Here is an 18,170-nt window from a genome sequence, read left to right as displayed (position 1 = left end):
TAAATTTGGTCCAGTGGTTTTGAGTCCAACCCAGAAAACACAGAACATAAACAATGCATGCATATATTACACATTTGTAAGTATATAAATTTTAGGACATTGAACATGTTATATCTCAGTATTGATGCTTTTTACCTTTTCTCTCCAATGGTGTTTGCTTATTTTACTGCTTGCTGCTGAATGTATAATGTAGACATGGATAGCTCCAAATTGTAACAGTTTATCATGCAGTAAGCATCACAAAATACACACCCTTCTGCACATCTGCGTCCTGAGAACTAACTTTTGTGGGGCTCTGTCTGGCTACAGGAGTCAATCAATTTGTGTGAACTTGAAGAAATGTCTCTGAGTACCTAATTTCATTTACCCAAGCGAGTGGCCCAAGGTCAAAGAAAGTCACTTCCACTCTGAAATAGAAGCTAAAGAGTCCTGACTCAGTCCTTCGAGGTAACCATCTGACCATGCTTCGCTTCACATCCTTCTCAAGCGTCATTAAATGTTTCTTCAAGTGCAGCATAACATTTGCTAAATTCAGTGCCTAGTTTATATTCTCTCACATAAAATGTATGGAATCAGAGGTTTTATTAGCACTCCCTGCCAAACAAAGCAAAACAAACAACAACAAAAAATACTAGTATTAGTAGTATGCACTACTAATTTAAAACAAACAAAGAAACATTCTTTGGAAATTGATCAGCATATGATGACTGTGCCAGATTTAGGTTTGTATGTGGAACGTCAAAATTACTTGGGTGAGCTCTCAAAAGAGATTTCAGATAAGAAAATAATTGAAGTGATGTGACACTGTATGTTTGAAACTACCTTGCTGCCTAGCAATTTCCTGCAGTTTTACCATTAAGGTGTTAAATACTTCTTTATGTTTGACAAACTGCAAAATCTGTGAGCAATGAATACTGAGTTGGCCCAGAATTACTCAAGTTGTGAAATATTCCAAGTGTTTCTAATTTTCCACAGAGAAAGCAAAATATTGTAATTTTGTAAATAACTGCAGATTGAATCTTAACATTCTTTAAAGAAAATAGATTATGTGATTCACAAATTATTTGTAATGCAGTTGCACATAGATGACAGGGACTGGGATTGCTCTGCTATGTATTATATAAGCAGTGAGTATGTAATTATTTTACTAACTTAGTGTCTACTGACCAGACCAGAAGCACCCTACTGACTGATTTGCTAATTCCTGGCTTCAGCACTCAGACCTCTGCATTGCATACCGCAGCTAAAACAGTTGTCTGCTCTGTAAGAAAATAATACCTAAAAAACCTGAGATACTAAACCTTACTGATTACAGTATGCACTTACATATGCTCAAAAGACCACCAATCCCTTTCAGTCTCCCTGTTTTCACCCTGATGTCCCATTCATCACACCCCAATCATTCTCTTATTTCACGACCCTCTATGTATCCAATGTGAATTCCATATCCGTCATTTCCCCTGCAAGGCTTAAAGGAGAAAGGAGTAGTAGATGTTGCATGTAGCCACAAGGGGGAGGAAAAAAAGGCAAGAGTTTGGAATATGAGATGTTGCTTCTTTGTCAATATAATAATACAATTCGCAGTCAAAATTTTTTCCTCTCCTCTTTCCCATTGTTGAATGAGTGACAGTATTTTACTAGAGTGATATGTGCAGCTTATTAAATAAGAGTGAAGGGAATATTATCTTACCATGGAAAGAATTGGGCAGAGTTAACTGGCTGGAACTGACATGTCTTCTGCCTTCAGCTGCATTTGGCTGAAGGACACAGCCCCCAGGTTCAAGGAGTATGCTCATTTCTAGATGTGCATTAAGTTTTCACAAATATTCATTAATGAGAGTTAGATGGTCAAGAAAAGAGCTCTAGAGTAGAGAAAATACTTTCAGTGAACAAGTTATCTGACATTTTCAGCCGCTACGTGAGCAGTCTCTCTTGTTACTGACCCATTATTGACCCATTTTGTGAATTCTGATATATAGGTTTCTGTATTGCCACATATATTGCTTATTTGTACATGTGATACACAATTGGTTACATAAGTCATGCTTCAGGTTTGCATGACATATGTACGAACATTTCCAAGTATGCCAGAACCATTCTCCAATTATGTTAGTCACTTCACCTCTCCACAAATATGCATACCCAGACAAGAAATAAAATGAAACAAAAATATCATTCTAAGGAAATAAATGGTCCTAATGCAAATACATCTCTAAAGGAAAATTAAACTTGTGCAAATGGTGGAAATCAAGGTTATAGTAACATCATGGTTTTTTTGGAAAAAGAAGTATTTTGAATGAAGAGGAAGTCACTTGCAAACAAACAAAAGCATGAAAGAACTTTGCAGGGGAGATAAAAGAAGAGGAGGAAAGGAATGAGAAGAATGAGGAGAACACCCCAATACTTCTGCTGTATTAAGAATGTATACACTCATGTAAGGATTTCCTTCTCCTTAAGAAAGCTTTGATTCATCTAATTAGTAACAAAATATTATAAAAACAACTTTTTAACTTCTATATTTCCCTTCTATATTTACAAACCCACTAGGCTTTCTGACTTGAGTATGAAAGATGTTGCAGTGATGAGAAAGAAGCCTTCATACTTTATTACTTTCACTCCAGTACTTTATACTAAATTGCAGCTACTTGTTTTTCATAAAAACTGAAGAGCATAAAGCAGGAATATTAGTTGATACTTGAATTCATTTAATTTATCTTTCCTCTAATTAAGTCATTTCTATTTAGCATATTGCTCTGCTTGCCAGCGGTCTTAGCGTTTGTCCTAGGAATCATATCACTTACGAGTCTGCTATTAAATTGCTGACATCTTTGTGTTAGCCTCCAACAACGCTGTTAACTCTACAAGTCTCTAATGCTTAGCTGTACTAGCTACAAATTTTAAAGAAAGGAAGGATTGACTGTGGGAAGGGGCAACAAACATAAGTCTTATTTTTAAACTGTAGGAAAAACAAGACAACATAAAAAGCATTTGGGCTCCACATCTGCTGTCTTCAGTGGCAGGCTTTACCTATCTTGTAATCCATTAGCTTGTGGGCTACTGCCCTCTGTAGAGTCTTTCGGCTGGTCTACAAGACATATTTGAGACCTGAGAGTGTGAATCGTTCTTGACATTTTCACAGATGACACATGAAAAAGAGCTGAACTATTTCTTCTGCTGGCCACACACTATCTGAAGCTCATGAAATGAAAAGATCATTCTTCCAGAAGCGTACATATATCATACATCACTCTCCGGCAAGAAAACATTCATAAAAATTCATTGTCTAACCCAAGTGTAATAAGCAGTGTGTTTTGCTAACAAAATCCTTTCCACCATAAATTTTGCAGAGAGACAACTTCTGTAACAGTAATGAGGCTAGTTTTACTTATTGTCCTTTGCTGCAACCTCTCATGCTGTAAACCAGATTTATGCCACCAATCTATCTCACACCAACAGCAACACTCTATGTGTAAAATATCCAAATGTTTTGTGTTAGTCTTTAGCATATTGATGAAAATACAGCTGTCAGGGAACTGCAAAGCTACTTCAAGTCACCCAAAACATATTTTCAGAAGGTTTCACTGTTGAGTCAGTTTAAAACAAATGGAGGAATACTCCTTAACACTGTTAAAAAGAAACAGTTGAAATTTGTCTTGCTTCTGACAGACTACAAATTCTTTGGATCATACAAAACTTTGCCTGAGATCAGCTGGTCATATTGAGAAGGCTTCCACAGACTTAGGGATTCATTCATTCATTGTTATTCATGGTAGCAGGCACAAGCTCCAACCACAAAGCAAGACTCATTTTTCCACCCTTCTTTACATATATAAGGGGGAGAGGGTAAAATAATACCTACTACTGGGAATCTACTTTACTAGCTAGCAACTGTATTATAGAGAAATCTGCTTTACCAGCAGGTAACTGCATTGTAAAGAAACAGACTTATTAAAATGTTTTCTGCATCTTTATTCCAGAGGCATCAGAGCAGCTCTAATATCCGTCTTTAACTTCCCACTCACCATGTCAAATTTCTATTCCCAAAATATTCTGTGGCCTCTAGGAAGGATGTCATATAGAAGGCTGGAGGGAGTGAGTCAACTTCATGTTATGTAAAACCTGTGTGAGAGACAATAAAGCACAAAGTAGCTGTAATTAGTGATTATTTTAAGCACCATTTTCCTACTCTTATTTCTTTAGCCAAAACTATCTCCTGCAGGGAGAATTAAGAACAAATACCTGGAGCTAGGCTTGGAAACTTAACAGTAAGGCCTACAGCAAATTATAGTCTTATAGCCCCACATCCATCATATCTGTAGGAAACGATAACCAAATGATCTATTCACTGATAAATCACACACAAATATGAGTAGGCCTCTGGCAGCCAGGAACCCACTGCTAGGTTTTGCAGATCTTCTAAAGCACGCTTCTAGTCCCCTTAAGAACTAACTTTTGTTCCAGCTGCTTTCTTAAGATCAGGTCCTCAGCAAACATAAATCATTCTAAGCTCCAGTGAACTTCTTGTAAATGCACCTTGACTTACATTAACAGAAAAACCAGCCCTTTTTGCCTCTCCTTGCAATTCCAACTGTTTGTTTTCTTTTTGTCCAGCAGTTCTGCTGCTGAATGCTAAACAGATGCTAAACATTTAGAAGTTGTGTTGAGAGACGTGGTTTAGTGCAGTTATACTGGTGGTAGGTGCATGGTTGGACTGGATGATCTTGTAGGTCTTTTCCAACCTTGCTGATTCTATGATTCTATGAGAGGTGATTCATCACCAATCAACCACTTCCAGAGGATGCAGTATGAGCATCAAACCCTCACTTTCCCTGCTTTTTCTGGTACTATGCAGCCTCCACTACCCACAGACACCGAGAAACTGTGTAGAATATTTCAGCTGTAGCCCACCCATAATTACTTTCTCATATATTCAAGATATTTTGGAGAATCACAGTCAACCCTTAGTGTTGTGATGGAAATGAAGTTGTTATTTTTCTATGTAATTATTTCATCATATTTATTACTTAAACCATCCCTGAGAACAAAAGCTGCACAGCAAAGGCAAGGCTTCATTTCTCCAGGTGATCTCTTGACAGTCTGAGGGAAGCTATTTAGGAAAAAAATGAAGAAAAAAAAGCTAAAAAATTCTTTTCTTTTAACATCACTGCTCTGACAACCACAAATGCTTCCTGACAATCTTGATAGCTGAATTTATGATGTTACATTATCCTGCAACTGTGAAGAATGCTATTTCTACTAACCTGGCTTAGGTCTAAATAGAGCTGTGAAGCAAACTCTCCTCTCTTTTCAGCTGTGTGACCTTCTGGACAGTGAACAAAAAGGGAATCAGAAGATACTGAATGATTGCAAAAATGGAAATAGTTGGTGTCCTACCTCTTTCCCCACCTGGAGGCCAGTGTGTCTAAGGGAATCTTACACTCCAAAGTTTCCCTGGTGGAAAAACAGAAATCTATCACAAAAATGTGAGCAAACGCAATGAATAAGATGATGAAGAAAGCTATTTCAACAGCTCATATTCTTTCTTTTTTTATGACATCAAATAGCATAGCTCTTGGACATCAGCGACAGACTGTGGTTTTCTGGATTTTTGATTCTTGATTGATGATTGATTCTTTGTCATGACAAAACAAGAGAATCTAAGCCTAACAGTCCCAGCTTGCCAGATATTTGCAGTATCAGATTTGCTCTATCACTTTCTAGGAACATTTTGTTCTCCATCAAATCACAAAATCATGCATAGGAAGTTTAGAAAGAGCTTCAGGATTTTCTCAGTGCCTATAGCCACACAAAATATCTCTTAACTACTCAGAAACAATACGTACTGTAGGATGGAGATCCCTACCTTTCTCTAGGAACAATACAGTAATATTTGACACATTGAGGACCATTCATATGTAAAATATTTACAATGGATGTCACAACTGTTATCACCACTTTACAAGTGGACAAAATGAAGTAAAATGGCTGTCATAGCAGAAGGGAACTGGAGCCAAATATGCTGTACTCCTGCTAGACGGTCACCAAATACATCCTAGGAGAGAGAACATTTTGTTATCTTGGGAAAGGTACAAGGAGGTTCTGTTAGGAAAAATGTTGGATAAATAGAGCAAGTAAAGATTAAGATCTTAAATCATCTAACTTTAAAGGCTCAAAAGTTGATTTGTTATTATTGTTTGTTGTGTCCTGAAACTGGTTTGAGTCAGTGTGTTAGTTCTTTTGAGCCTGACTTCTTAATGAAACAGGGTTTGTGTGATTGTGCTGCCTGTCTATTCCTGCTAGCTAATTTAAACCAAATACAGAAAAGATGTGAAATTTTTCAAAGGTAGTTACATTCCCACAGATCTTAAGAAATGTTACCAGATAGGGCAGAATTGGAATCCGATTAGTGCCATCACTCAAGGACGTTGCCAGATATGGTGACAGCTAGAATCATAGAATCATAAAGGTTATGAGGCCTCCAAGATCATCAAGTCCAAATACCACCAATATTGTCCACTAAACCATGTCCCTCAGTACCACATCTACATGTATCTTGAACACACAAAACACAAAACAAGAGACTCTCAAGAAAACAGAAGAACATTACGAGATCTGTTCTAATGTGTTCATTAATTGCGAGCTTCCTCTTTCTTACTATGTGAGTTTGTATTTCTGTTTATGGGCAGTTAGAACAGTGACAGCCTATCTAAATGTACAGCAGATTCTCAGTTCACAACTGATTTTTTGAAGCACGTTGAAATCCGTGTAGGCATGTAGCAGTAAAAATAATGGTTATTAGCTAGATTTCTGGTTCATTATTTCATATCTAATTCTTCAAATGAAAATAATTAATTGGTCAGATTATAAATTTCTAAAGAAATATGATTTTAAAGATTTTACTATTAATTGCAAGACAGCCTCCTACCAACATTTCACAAGTTTTATTCAGAATTGCTATCAAAAAAAAACCTACTTCTTAATGGCAATCTAATACACAATATCATATAATGGTGCATTTTGTAACAAGTATTTCTCCAGTCAAGTACTGGATAAGAAAATTTTTCCTATCTCAGCACTGGAAATATTTTCAGTACTTCTGTTTTCTAACAACTCTAGAAACTTTTAACAAATTGGCCATTACCATTGAAGTTACGTATCTACATAGATGGAATAGTGGTAAAGAATAGTTATTAACATTAGCGTCTCTCATTCTACTGTTAATATTTATCTATGAACAGCATCCAAAACATCCCTCAAGGTACTGCAAAAAGAGGATTATAGTACGCTAATTAAGTAATTATTCATGAATTAAAGTGAAGGGTTAATAAGCATTATTTTATACTAGAACCAATACAACACAGTCTCCCATTAATGACAAACTTAGCAAAAGAACAGTTTTTAGACCTACATACACAAGAGAAATAGAAGTTTCTAGTGATTTTGTTCAGATATACTGTTTATGTAGGGTCAATATTCTGAACTTGAATTCTAATTTGCATTTAACCATTTGACTACAGATAAAAAATACATGTAGATGAGAAAGTCTTATTTTCAATGAGACAGAAACTTCTTGGGCCATTAAGCCTGTGTTTTAAATACAATCTTGATGTTTGAAATTCAAGTGGGAAATACACAGTTTTTACTTCAGAAATGTTCTAGTTCTAATTTTCTGCTTCAGTTCCTCCTATAGATTTTACACTTATTTACTTTGTAGGATAGCAGGCATGTGGAAGTCCCACCATGCCACACCCTGTACATTAATGTACACCCAGTGCAAAACCAGACTACAAATCTCTTGCCATCCCCAATGATAAACTATCTGTTTAAGCTCAGGGTTGGGCTGCCATTGCCTCATCAAATTACTTCAGTTGACAAACAAAAATTTGTTTTAGCTCATGGAATGGGATTTATCTGGGGGGAACTTCATGACTTCTACAATGTTTTCTGCATGTATTTGATAGCCAAACAAAAAACTGTAGCTGCAGCTATCTGTAAGTACTGAGGGTTCTCCTATCTATTGGCAACTTTTGTGCCATTGTACATGAGAGTGCATTCATGTTTGCCACTCAGGACACACAAGTAGTTCAGAATCCAATTCACTTTGTGAGCTGGGGTTAGATGTCACAGTTTCTTTACTCCAGGATGTCATTCAGGTCCACCCATTCACATATTTCTAAAGTAATTTAAAAAAAAAGATTTTCCCAATGATTAATAAAAATTCTCTGTTCAGTAGTTACAACGTAGAAAACAGATCTGCACCCATGCTTCGACTACCTCTAGCAAACCAATGGGTTTGCAAGATATTAAGGATATCTAAAGAGATGCTGAATTACTGAATGTAATTATTTGTCATTGGAAAACTGCATATATCCATGAATTACTAGAATGGAAAAGGCTACTTTAAACTGTGGGATAATGCAGCTACACTCGTAAGCCCTCAGTACAATTCTGAGGGATTCACACCAGATAGGTATATTTATCTAGAAGAACAAGTGCAAGCCAGTTTGGCAGAAAGTGTCTCCAACAATATTTACTTCGGTTGTTGTGTGATAACTTCATTGTTATTGTAAAATCATGTTGTTTTTTCAGACTGTAGAATCTTTGCCTCTGAAACACTTGCTTTCCTACCTATTATCTAAATCACCTTTTGGCTTTCCTGGGCCACACTGAGTGAAGAGGAATTGTCTTGGGCCACATATGAAATATATAACACATTTAATGCATATAAGTAACAAAAGTTTTTTTTTTATTAAAAATATAAAAAAGAGAGCAACAAAAACATAAAATGAGTGGGTTATTTGGCCTTGGTTTTTTTTGTGAAACTAATGTATCATTATGGTTTAATGGAAGTGGCTGCAATTCTTAGTGAGTTCTCAAGGTGTTTGTCAGAGATTTTTGATGCAATCTTACAATTCCTGTACTTCATCCTTGAAAATGGTTGTTTACAAATGTACACACTCCCAAAAAGTGCTGATGTGAATAAGGCATGATTGTGAAGCAAGGGACATTATTCTCTGGTAAAATAGGTCTTATAAATGCCTGGCAAATAGATATGACCAAATTTTCATTTGAGTTGAATGCTTGATTGCAACTCTATACATGCCATTTGAAAATTCACAGATAATATATTTATGTCAACTAAAAATTTTATACTTCTTGTGAGCTTTACGAGATGTTGAAGATTAAGAAATTTGTCAGCACCACACAAGTATTCTGGATATTTCTTCCACGGTGAACAACTTATTAAATTATTTTATGAAATAACACAATCCCAGGTTTATCAATTAAATAATAAGACAGTAGAAAGCACATCTTCATGCATACACGTTGGTAGATTGAAATATTATCGGTAATTAATGCATTTTACACATCAAAAGACACAAGGACATGTAGCATATAATACACACGGGTTTCAGTTCAACTGAGCATGAGCAAGGGGTTCAAGAGGCAGAGTTAGCACTGCTCTGTGCCCTCTTCTCCACAGCATTCTGTTGTTGCCTATGCAGTCCACACTCAAGCAACATGCAATCAACTCATGAAAAATATTGCTAAAAATCACATAATAATGTTAAAGTATACAATCTTGTCAGCTCACATTACTACTTGTTTAGGGCCGCATGTGGCCTGTGGGACACAGGTTGGACACACTTGATCTAAATCCTAGTCTATATGTGACCCTGAATGGTTGAGCATATTATAAAAGACAGCAATGTATATACAAATCTCCTGCTTTTTCCATGAACATTATGTGATAGTGTTGGTGTATGAAGACAAAGGAGATTATCAAAACAGAGGTGTATTTTATAGATATATGTAGATGAAATTGAGATTTTTTTCTTTTCTTCCCATATTATTTACTTTTAAAAATAAATATATCTGAACTGTAAATATCACACAACTATTACACAGCATTCAAAACTTAAGTGAAACTCAACATTGAAGGCAATTTTTTTTTTAATCCTGGGTAAAGAATGATGATCCTTGTCTTATCGATCATTTCTGTGGGAATCAAGAATGCAAGTCTCCTATGCAACTTCACGAATTCCACTGTAAATTACAGATGTTTTTGGAACACCAAAGTCACTGAATGTAGGTTACTGGCCCACAAACTTCACAGAACAAAAAAGCAGTTTCACAGGCATAGCTTCATATCTCACTGTTTGTACTGCTGTTGTCTTCTCTATCTCAAGTATACAATAAAAAGACTGTATGAGAGAAAGACCTTCTGTCTCCATGTGCTGTAAGATGACCCAGCAGGGAAGAAGACTGGTGTGGCTGAACAGGGAACCCTTGCTGAGTCTCTGGGAGAAAAAGAGAGTTTACCTGCTCTGGAAGAAAGGACAGGCAACTTGAGAAGCGAACAAAGAAGTCGCTAGCATGTGCAGAGAGAAAATCAGAAAGGCTAAAGCCCAGCATGAGCTCAACATGGCCAATGTGGTAAAGGACTACAAAAAATATTTTTACCAATCTATTAACAGTAAGAGGAGGGCTAAGGAAAATATCTATTTGGGTGCAGCAGGGAGTATGACCACAGAGAACAAGGAAAAGGTTATGGTTCTCACTGCCTTCTTTACATCAGTTATGTTCCTATCAACAGATCTGAAAATAAAGTAAACAATGGGATACAGATGCAGTGGTATGTACGTGGACTGAGGGGGAAAACGTGCTTTGCAGAAAGGAAGTTTTACTACTATTTGATCCTAGATTTAAGTCACAGATATCACAGACATTTTCTTTGTCTGGAATCTAGTCTTTTAGACGAAGTACCAGAAATCTAGTTGTTCATTGACATTTAAAGCTATGTTAGAAAAATAGCTACAAATTTCACTACAAGAAATGATTCTCTTTTGACAAGGAAATGAGCTGTATTACATAATGGAGAAGATTGTGCTTGCATTTCCTTAGGATTAACACTACTGTTGCTGAGATGAAAATATGGCCCCGAGGGCCATTTCTATATCCCTTTTTCATGATCCATTTCCTTGCAACAGAGTTTTAAGGCTGTGAATACAGTGTTATCTGAAAGAAAAGCTGAGACAATGAAGAAGATTCCTATTCAAACATAAGGGTCTTCACTGAAAACAGACAAGGAGAAACTACTGTCAAGTTATTTGCTTTATAATGTGCTCCATTGTCTCTTGGAAATAAAGACTCCACTTTTCCAAACTCTGCCATCTGCAGTTTAGACATTATTGTATTGTACTTGTGGGAATGGTAGTTTAAGAATCTGTATTTGTTTTTTGTTGGTGGTGTTTTTTTTTAATCAAGGGAAAACAAATTTTCTGTACTTTCATCAGTTTCTTATTCTTTTTACCCAAATTATACAATTTCACTGTAACCTTACTTTTTTGTTTCACTCTCTGCAAATTCTCTCGCTGTACTCCCTTTCTGCCTACACAAGAGGGTGATCTTGTCCTGCCATCTAGTGAATCAAGGGCAGAACAACATGCTTCTCACCAAGCAGCTAGAGGCATCTGAAAAGCTAGCAAACCATCTGATTTCTTTAAAAGCTTTAGCTCCTATATGTTTGTTCTTTTATAAAAGCTATAAATAAAAGGTTCCATCATGTTGTAGATTAATGTGCCTTCTCCCTAAACAGCTAAACCTATTATTGTAATTTACTGTTTGATTTACAAGAAGTTTAACAGGTTCCATCATGTGACAGGTAGTAATTTAAGTATTATCCACCAATGTATTATAGCAAACGGTTTGATGCAGGCACTAGTGTCTCCATTCAATAGGTACATTCTCGTGATGAGTACTTATGGATAAAGGTTCTGTTGTGCCAAGGTAATTAAAGTAGTGATATAACACTTTGATATTACCAAGCTACATTGATGTTAACAATAAAAGCTTTTTCTGCTCACAAGTATATATAAAAAAAGCAGAAGTATCTCCTGCAAACAACTGAGCTTCCCTTTCATTAGTATTGCAGACTTTGGTCTCATTTGGAATGGCAGACTTTTGTTGTTGTTGTTAGATTCTAATGTGTAAGATGTCTGTACAATAAATACAACCTACTATTAAATATTTCTTAATACACTTACAATCCGATCCAAAGCCCACTGCAGTCAGTCAATGAAAAGACTTGCAATGGCTTTAAACTGGCTTTAGTCCAGGGCTTTTTTCTCTAAAGAATAGTTAACTGAAAATTAAGACATAAGCAAAAAAGAATCATGCGGGAGAAAGCAGGCAGCAGATACTACCCAAAGAAGCGCTGCTCAGGCATGTGTTAGGATTAGATTAGAACTAAAACCCTATGAATAAGATCATCACCCACAGACAGCATGGTCAGCATGCAGGTTAAAGCAAATTCTAACACGGTGAAACAGGCAAAGATTCTGTTTAAACTGCAGAAACCTTTAAACAAACAAACCTCAGAAACAAAACAAAGGATCTAACAAAGTATCACCAAAGAAAAAGAGGAAACCATAGCAAGAAACTCTCTACCTGCTATAGCTGAATCAATTTGCATAGAAGATACAAAGACTTGACCAATAGTAGGAATTTCATTTTGCTGTTTTTGTGGGCATTTCAGAAACATATCACACAATGTTTGAATACACAGAAAACATGAAACCTGATCACTTCAGTCTTTCTTGCTACCATTTGTTTGAATTACGAGGGAAATAAACAATATTTTAAACCAAAAGATTTAGTTACATTAGAACTTTATTGCTGCTTTAGCAAAATGCCTTTGGTATCTGCAGTGAGTTTGTGTTTACTGATAAAATTAGTTCACTTAAAAGTGTTTTTTGCATGAATGGTGTTTTAGAAGCAAAATTGCTGTAAATGGCATAAAGTGGTTTTTAGATACAAATATCTATATAAATATTTCCCCAAGACTAATAGATAAGACAAGCACAGGTAAAAAAAAAAAACAAGTATGAAACTATTCAAAATAGTGTTTCTAAAATATATATTTAAATATCCTTAAACTGAGTCTGCTTGCCACAGTTCAGTACCCTACGAAACATAAAACAAACCCAGAAGCAATCATTCATCTACCATTCAGAAAAGAACAATGTATTTACACCTCTCTTGTAAGCAATTCAGAAAAACAAGTTTAATTTCAAATCACTTTCCACGTAATTGTTCCATTTATAGTAACACAAAATACAAACATGAGCAAAAGCTACTGCCTTTGTGGAACTGGTAGCAGTAGCCAGTAATGTGTGGGTGTCTTTTCTTTTTCCATTCTCAGATTATATATATATTTATCCATATACAGGCATATATATATTTTTTTGTAATCTCTCTGTCTATATATTTCTGTGTACTCACAGCCTGGAAAGCCAACTGTATCCTAGGCTGCATCAAAAGAAGCATGACCAGCACGTCAAAGGAAGTGATCCTGCCCCTCAACTCTGTGCTGGTGAGGCCTCATCTGGAGTACTGTGTCCAGATGTGGAGTCCTCTGTACAGGAGAGACATGGACCTGTTGGAGTGCGTCCAAAGGAGGGCCACAAAAATGATCCAATGGATAGAAGACCTGTCCTGTGAGGACAGGCTGAGAGAGCTGGGGCTGTTCAGAAGAAAAGGCTTTGGGGAGACCTGAGAATGGCCTTTCAATATCTAAAAGGGGACTGTAAGAAAGAGTAGGACAGACACTTTAGCAGGGTTTGTTGTGATAGGACAAGGGGAAATGGTTTCAAACTGAAAGAGGGGGAAGATTTAGACTGGAGATGTAAGGAAGAAGGTTTTTTTTTATGATAAGGGTGGTGAGGCACTGGCACAGGTTGCCCAGAGAGGTGGGGGATGCTCTTTCCTTGGAGGCATTCAAGGTCAGGCTGGACCAGGTTCTGAGACACTTAGTCTAGCTGTAGATCATAGAATCACATGTCCCTGTTCATTGCAGGGGATTTGGACTAGATGGCCTTTAAAGATCCTTTCAACTTAAAAGATTCTATGATATTCACTGGACACATTCATTCATAATGAAATCCAAGTCAGATCACACTGCAAATTTTCCTGCATTGAACAGTTCTGATTCATTCAAAGCACAAATTATTCTTAGACTAATTTCCTAAAGAAACAAGGTTTCTAAGATCACATTCTAGACATACTTGCCTACCTCTCTCTCCAATAGTAAGTGTTGAACTTACTGGCTAGTCTACTATTCAACAGAAAGGTAGGAATCCAAATAACATTAATTTCCTAAAACTACATTAAAAAAAAAAAAAACAGCTGGAATGAGAAGAGAGAGGACTACTGTTCGTGGGAGAAAAAGCCTGCAAAAGTGCCATTAATTCCTTCAAGCTGATGAAACTCGAAGGAAATCTTGTTTTTACTGAATTCACTAAGAAAAATCCCTCACACTTCTACTGGATAGGGAAAAACCATCAAATAAGTAAAGAAAGGCATCTTGACAGGAAAAAATAAATCTGTAAGTATCTTTCAACAAACTGAAAAAAAATTGCATATATGCAAATTTCTGACCAAATTTGCTATACTGGAATTCAATAACTGTGGAAAGTCTATCCTTTGCTTGAATTCCCTCATCAGACAGAAAAAGGATATTTTCATTTTACTACTCTATATTCACTTTCAGCAGATGCTGTCCCTTCAGTTTCAGCAGATGTTGTGGTGCCCCAAAAAAATGTTCTCACCTCTTAGGTATATAAAATTTCTGATCATACTGTATCAGAAATAGGAATTTAAGCTTAAGTATTATGATTCATTCCTAAATTCTGTCCAGAACTCAAAACTAAAATGAAAGAGGGAGAGAAGGAAACATGGAAAAATGATGAGAGAGAAATAATGTTTATCTTCTGTGTTCTCCAAAAACTACATAATGTAAAGTCAGCACCATGGCAAGTTAAAGTTTGCTATAACTTCTAAAAATCACAATACATTTTCTCTTTCAATATGCTAATCCAAAAGACAAAAGGGCACTGGTACACATTACATATTATCTGTTGCATACATTATATTCTAATTGCCTTTCACTTCTTTATATTGTAATTATTTTAAGTAAGTTGGAAAATACTGAGAAGTTTTATAATAGGACCAGAATATCCAGATTACTGAGGTTTTTTCCTACCGCCATCATCATTATGACCAACAAGAAAACATCCCTTGAAAATCATAGAATCATAGAAAAATAGTATGGCTTAGATTGAAAGGAACCTTAAAGATCATCTAGTTCCAACCCCCCTGTTGTGGGCAGGGTTGCCAATCCCTAGATCAGCCTGCCCAGGGTCCCATCCAACCTGGCCTTGAATGCCTCGAAAGATGGGGCATTCACAAACTCTCTGGGCAACTTTTTCCAGTGCCTCATCACCTTCAGAGAAAAAAAAATTCTTCCTAACAGCTTACCAAAATCTACCCTCTTTTAGCTTAAAGCCAATCCCCCTTCTCCTATCACTATCAGACCATGTAAAAAGTCGGTTTTCCCCCTGCTTGTAAGCTCCCTTCAAGTATTGGAAGGCAGCAGTGAGGTCTCCCCAAAGCCTTCCCTTCTCCAAGCTAAACAAGCCCAACTCCATCAACCTTTCTCCATAGGAGAGGTCCTCCAGCCCTTTGATCACCTTCGTGGCCCTCCTCTGGACCTGCTCCAACTGCTGCATGTTCTTCTGTACTGGAGGCCCCAGGCCTCAACACAGTACTCTACATGAGGCCTTACAAGGGCAGAGTAAAGGAGGACAGTCACCTCCCTCTCCCTGCTGGCCACCTCTCTTCTGATGCAGCCCAGCATGCTGTTGGCCTTCCAAACTGCAAGAGCACACTAATGGCTCGTGTCCAGTTTTTCGTCCATCAGAACCACCCAGCGCTTCACCACAGGGCTGCTCTCAATGAGTTGTTCTCTCAGTCTGTGTTCATATCTGGGATAGCCTCAACCCCTTGCACTTGGCCTTGTTAAACTTCATTAGGTTCTTGTGTGCCCAATTTTCAAGCTTGTTCAAGTCCCTCCGGATGGCTTCCCTGCCTTCTATTGTGTCAACTGCACCAGTCAGCTTGGTGTCATCAGTAAACTTGCTGAACTCAACTCCATTTTCTATGTCATTGATATAGATGATGAAAAGCACTGGTCCCAAGATGGAACCCTGGGGGACACCATTTGTGAAGTGTGGACAAAATCCTTTGTCCACACTCACTTCTTCAAAACCTGTCTACTGACAAGTAGCAAAAGCATTTAAAACCCTTCTGAGGCAGGTTTTCTGGGCAGATGATGTCCTATGAGAAGCATCACAGGTTGATTTCAGGCAACATAACACAAACCAAGAAACGTATAGGTATCAGAAATTAATATGTATGACATAGCCAGTGATTAAAGGAAGTTCAGTGCTAATCATATTTAGGATAGGGGGAACAAGTACAAGAAAACAATCTAAATTTTAACTGAGCAATAAATGCTAGGAACTATTTCTTCCAGTATACTCAGCAAGACTAGTCAGAGCTGGCACCAGTGAGTGAAGAATCTCATCCCTTACAACCACTGTAGCAAGGAGGCACAAGTGCAGTCCTGTTACACTTCTAAAAGAGGCACTAGAAGGCCTCTATGTAGGCATACAAACACAGGCAAAGGCCATCTGTTCCAATCACTGAATATGGCCATAGCCTTCAGAATAAAGTGAGACTTACATTGAATGAAATTTTACAGCCAGGATTCCTTTGTGGTTTCATAGTCTGTCCCAAAGGTGTGGGAGCCAGGGAGCCTCTGTCTTGTGCAGACAGGGTATTGCTGACCAGCTAACTGGTGAGACCGTATCTCTAGAGATAACACAATATGGTGACTTCAGAATCAAGTCTTTACTGACCAGGCAATGACAATTATCCTCTTCAGATAGGGGGTACTATATTCCTTGCCTTTCACAGATTTTTGAAAAATTTTAGCACCAAAATATAAAAACAAAATAAGAAGAAATAAACAACAACAACAAAACACCTGCATATTTTAATCCAATTACTGGCTAAAATAGTCTGCATCACCTGACAACTCCATAAGACTGAAAAGGTAAGAGTCTGGAATGTGTCAGAGCAGTAAGAGCTGCTGACACACTGCATGAAGTCATTGCCACCTGAGAAGATCCTGGTGCCATTTCCCTCTGAGAAGTACAGGGTACTCCAGTTTCATTCTTTTTGCTTGTAGTGAGAATGTAAATTGGGATGATTCAAGAGAGGTCAATTAAGTTACCTGTTTTTCAGACCAGCGTAGGAGATCACACTCAATGCTTGCTCTCTCATCCCCAAGCAGTGCTATGAAACACTTCATAACATTGTGCACTCCCGGTACAACTCTTCTTGTTCCAGGCAGTCAATTATGCAATACTGATTGAAATCTACACAGGAATTCAAATAAGCAGCAACTGTATTGTAAATCCGGTGAAAAAGCTTGATGGAGCTGAGCCTGCAGTTCCACTAGTATTGCATTAGCCCAGTGCCATAGAGGTATTTCAATGTATTATCATAACAATGCAAAAGGAGAAGACAATTAGGTAGAAAGGGATTGGAATGAATTGCAAAATTTTTTGGTGATCAAAATACTGATTCTTCAAATCAAGAGCTTCCATGTAGTGACAGATTTTGCCTTAGAGCCGCAAAACTCAACTCACTGAACATTTCAGGAGTGTTAGACGTTGAACACTTGTCTTCTACTCACCAATGCATCATAGCTTCTGGGTCCCCTTTCTTTCTATTCATAGAAATACTCTCGAAGTCAAACTCTTCCTGAAGCATTGCTTGCAAAAGCCTCCTGTGATAGATTCCTAACTTCAATGCCTAGAATAGGCTTTCAGTGTTCCACATGTTTGATTATTTTCTAATGTCTAATCTACAAGAACAATTTTAATGCTAGCAAGTAGACAGAAGAAAATTGATCCTCTAGTTTAGATAGAGCACAGAGTGGGCAGAAGTAAATAGCATGACAATATCTTACAATATCTGCTTACTAAAAGCATGGCATAATAAATGGTTGCAATGAAGCCGTATGTTTCGTAACAAACAAAACAAACATCTCTGCCACAGTGGCCTCACACATGGAGAAAAAATGATATAAAGCTTGTAGATGTCCACACTTCTTTCCTTTTTTTTTTCCCCCTTGGTCAAAAGAAAAGCTCAATGACAGAAGAAAATCCCTTTGGCTTTACAACAAAACTAAGAAGAGCACAGCAGAACTCGAACTCTGGGAAACAGACTTTGAGGTACACAGTGATTGAACCACACAGTAG

This window comes from Numida meleagris, chromosome 4 (assembly GCF_002078875.1).
Source record: "Numida meleagris isolate 19003 breed g44 Domestic line chromosome 4, NumMel1.0, whole genome shotgun sequence".
Taxonomy (NCBI): Eukaryota; Metazoa; Chordata; class Aves; order Galliformes; family Numididae; genus Numida; species Numida meleagris.
This window is presented reverse-complemented; position numbering follows the sequence as displayed.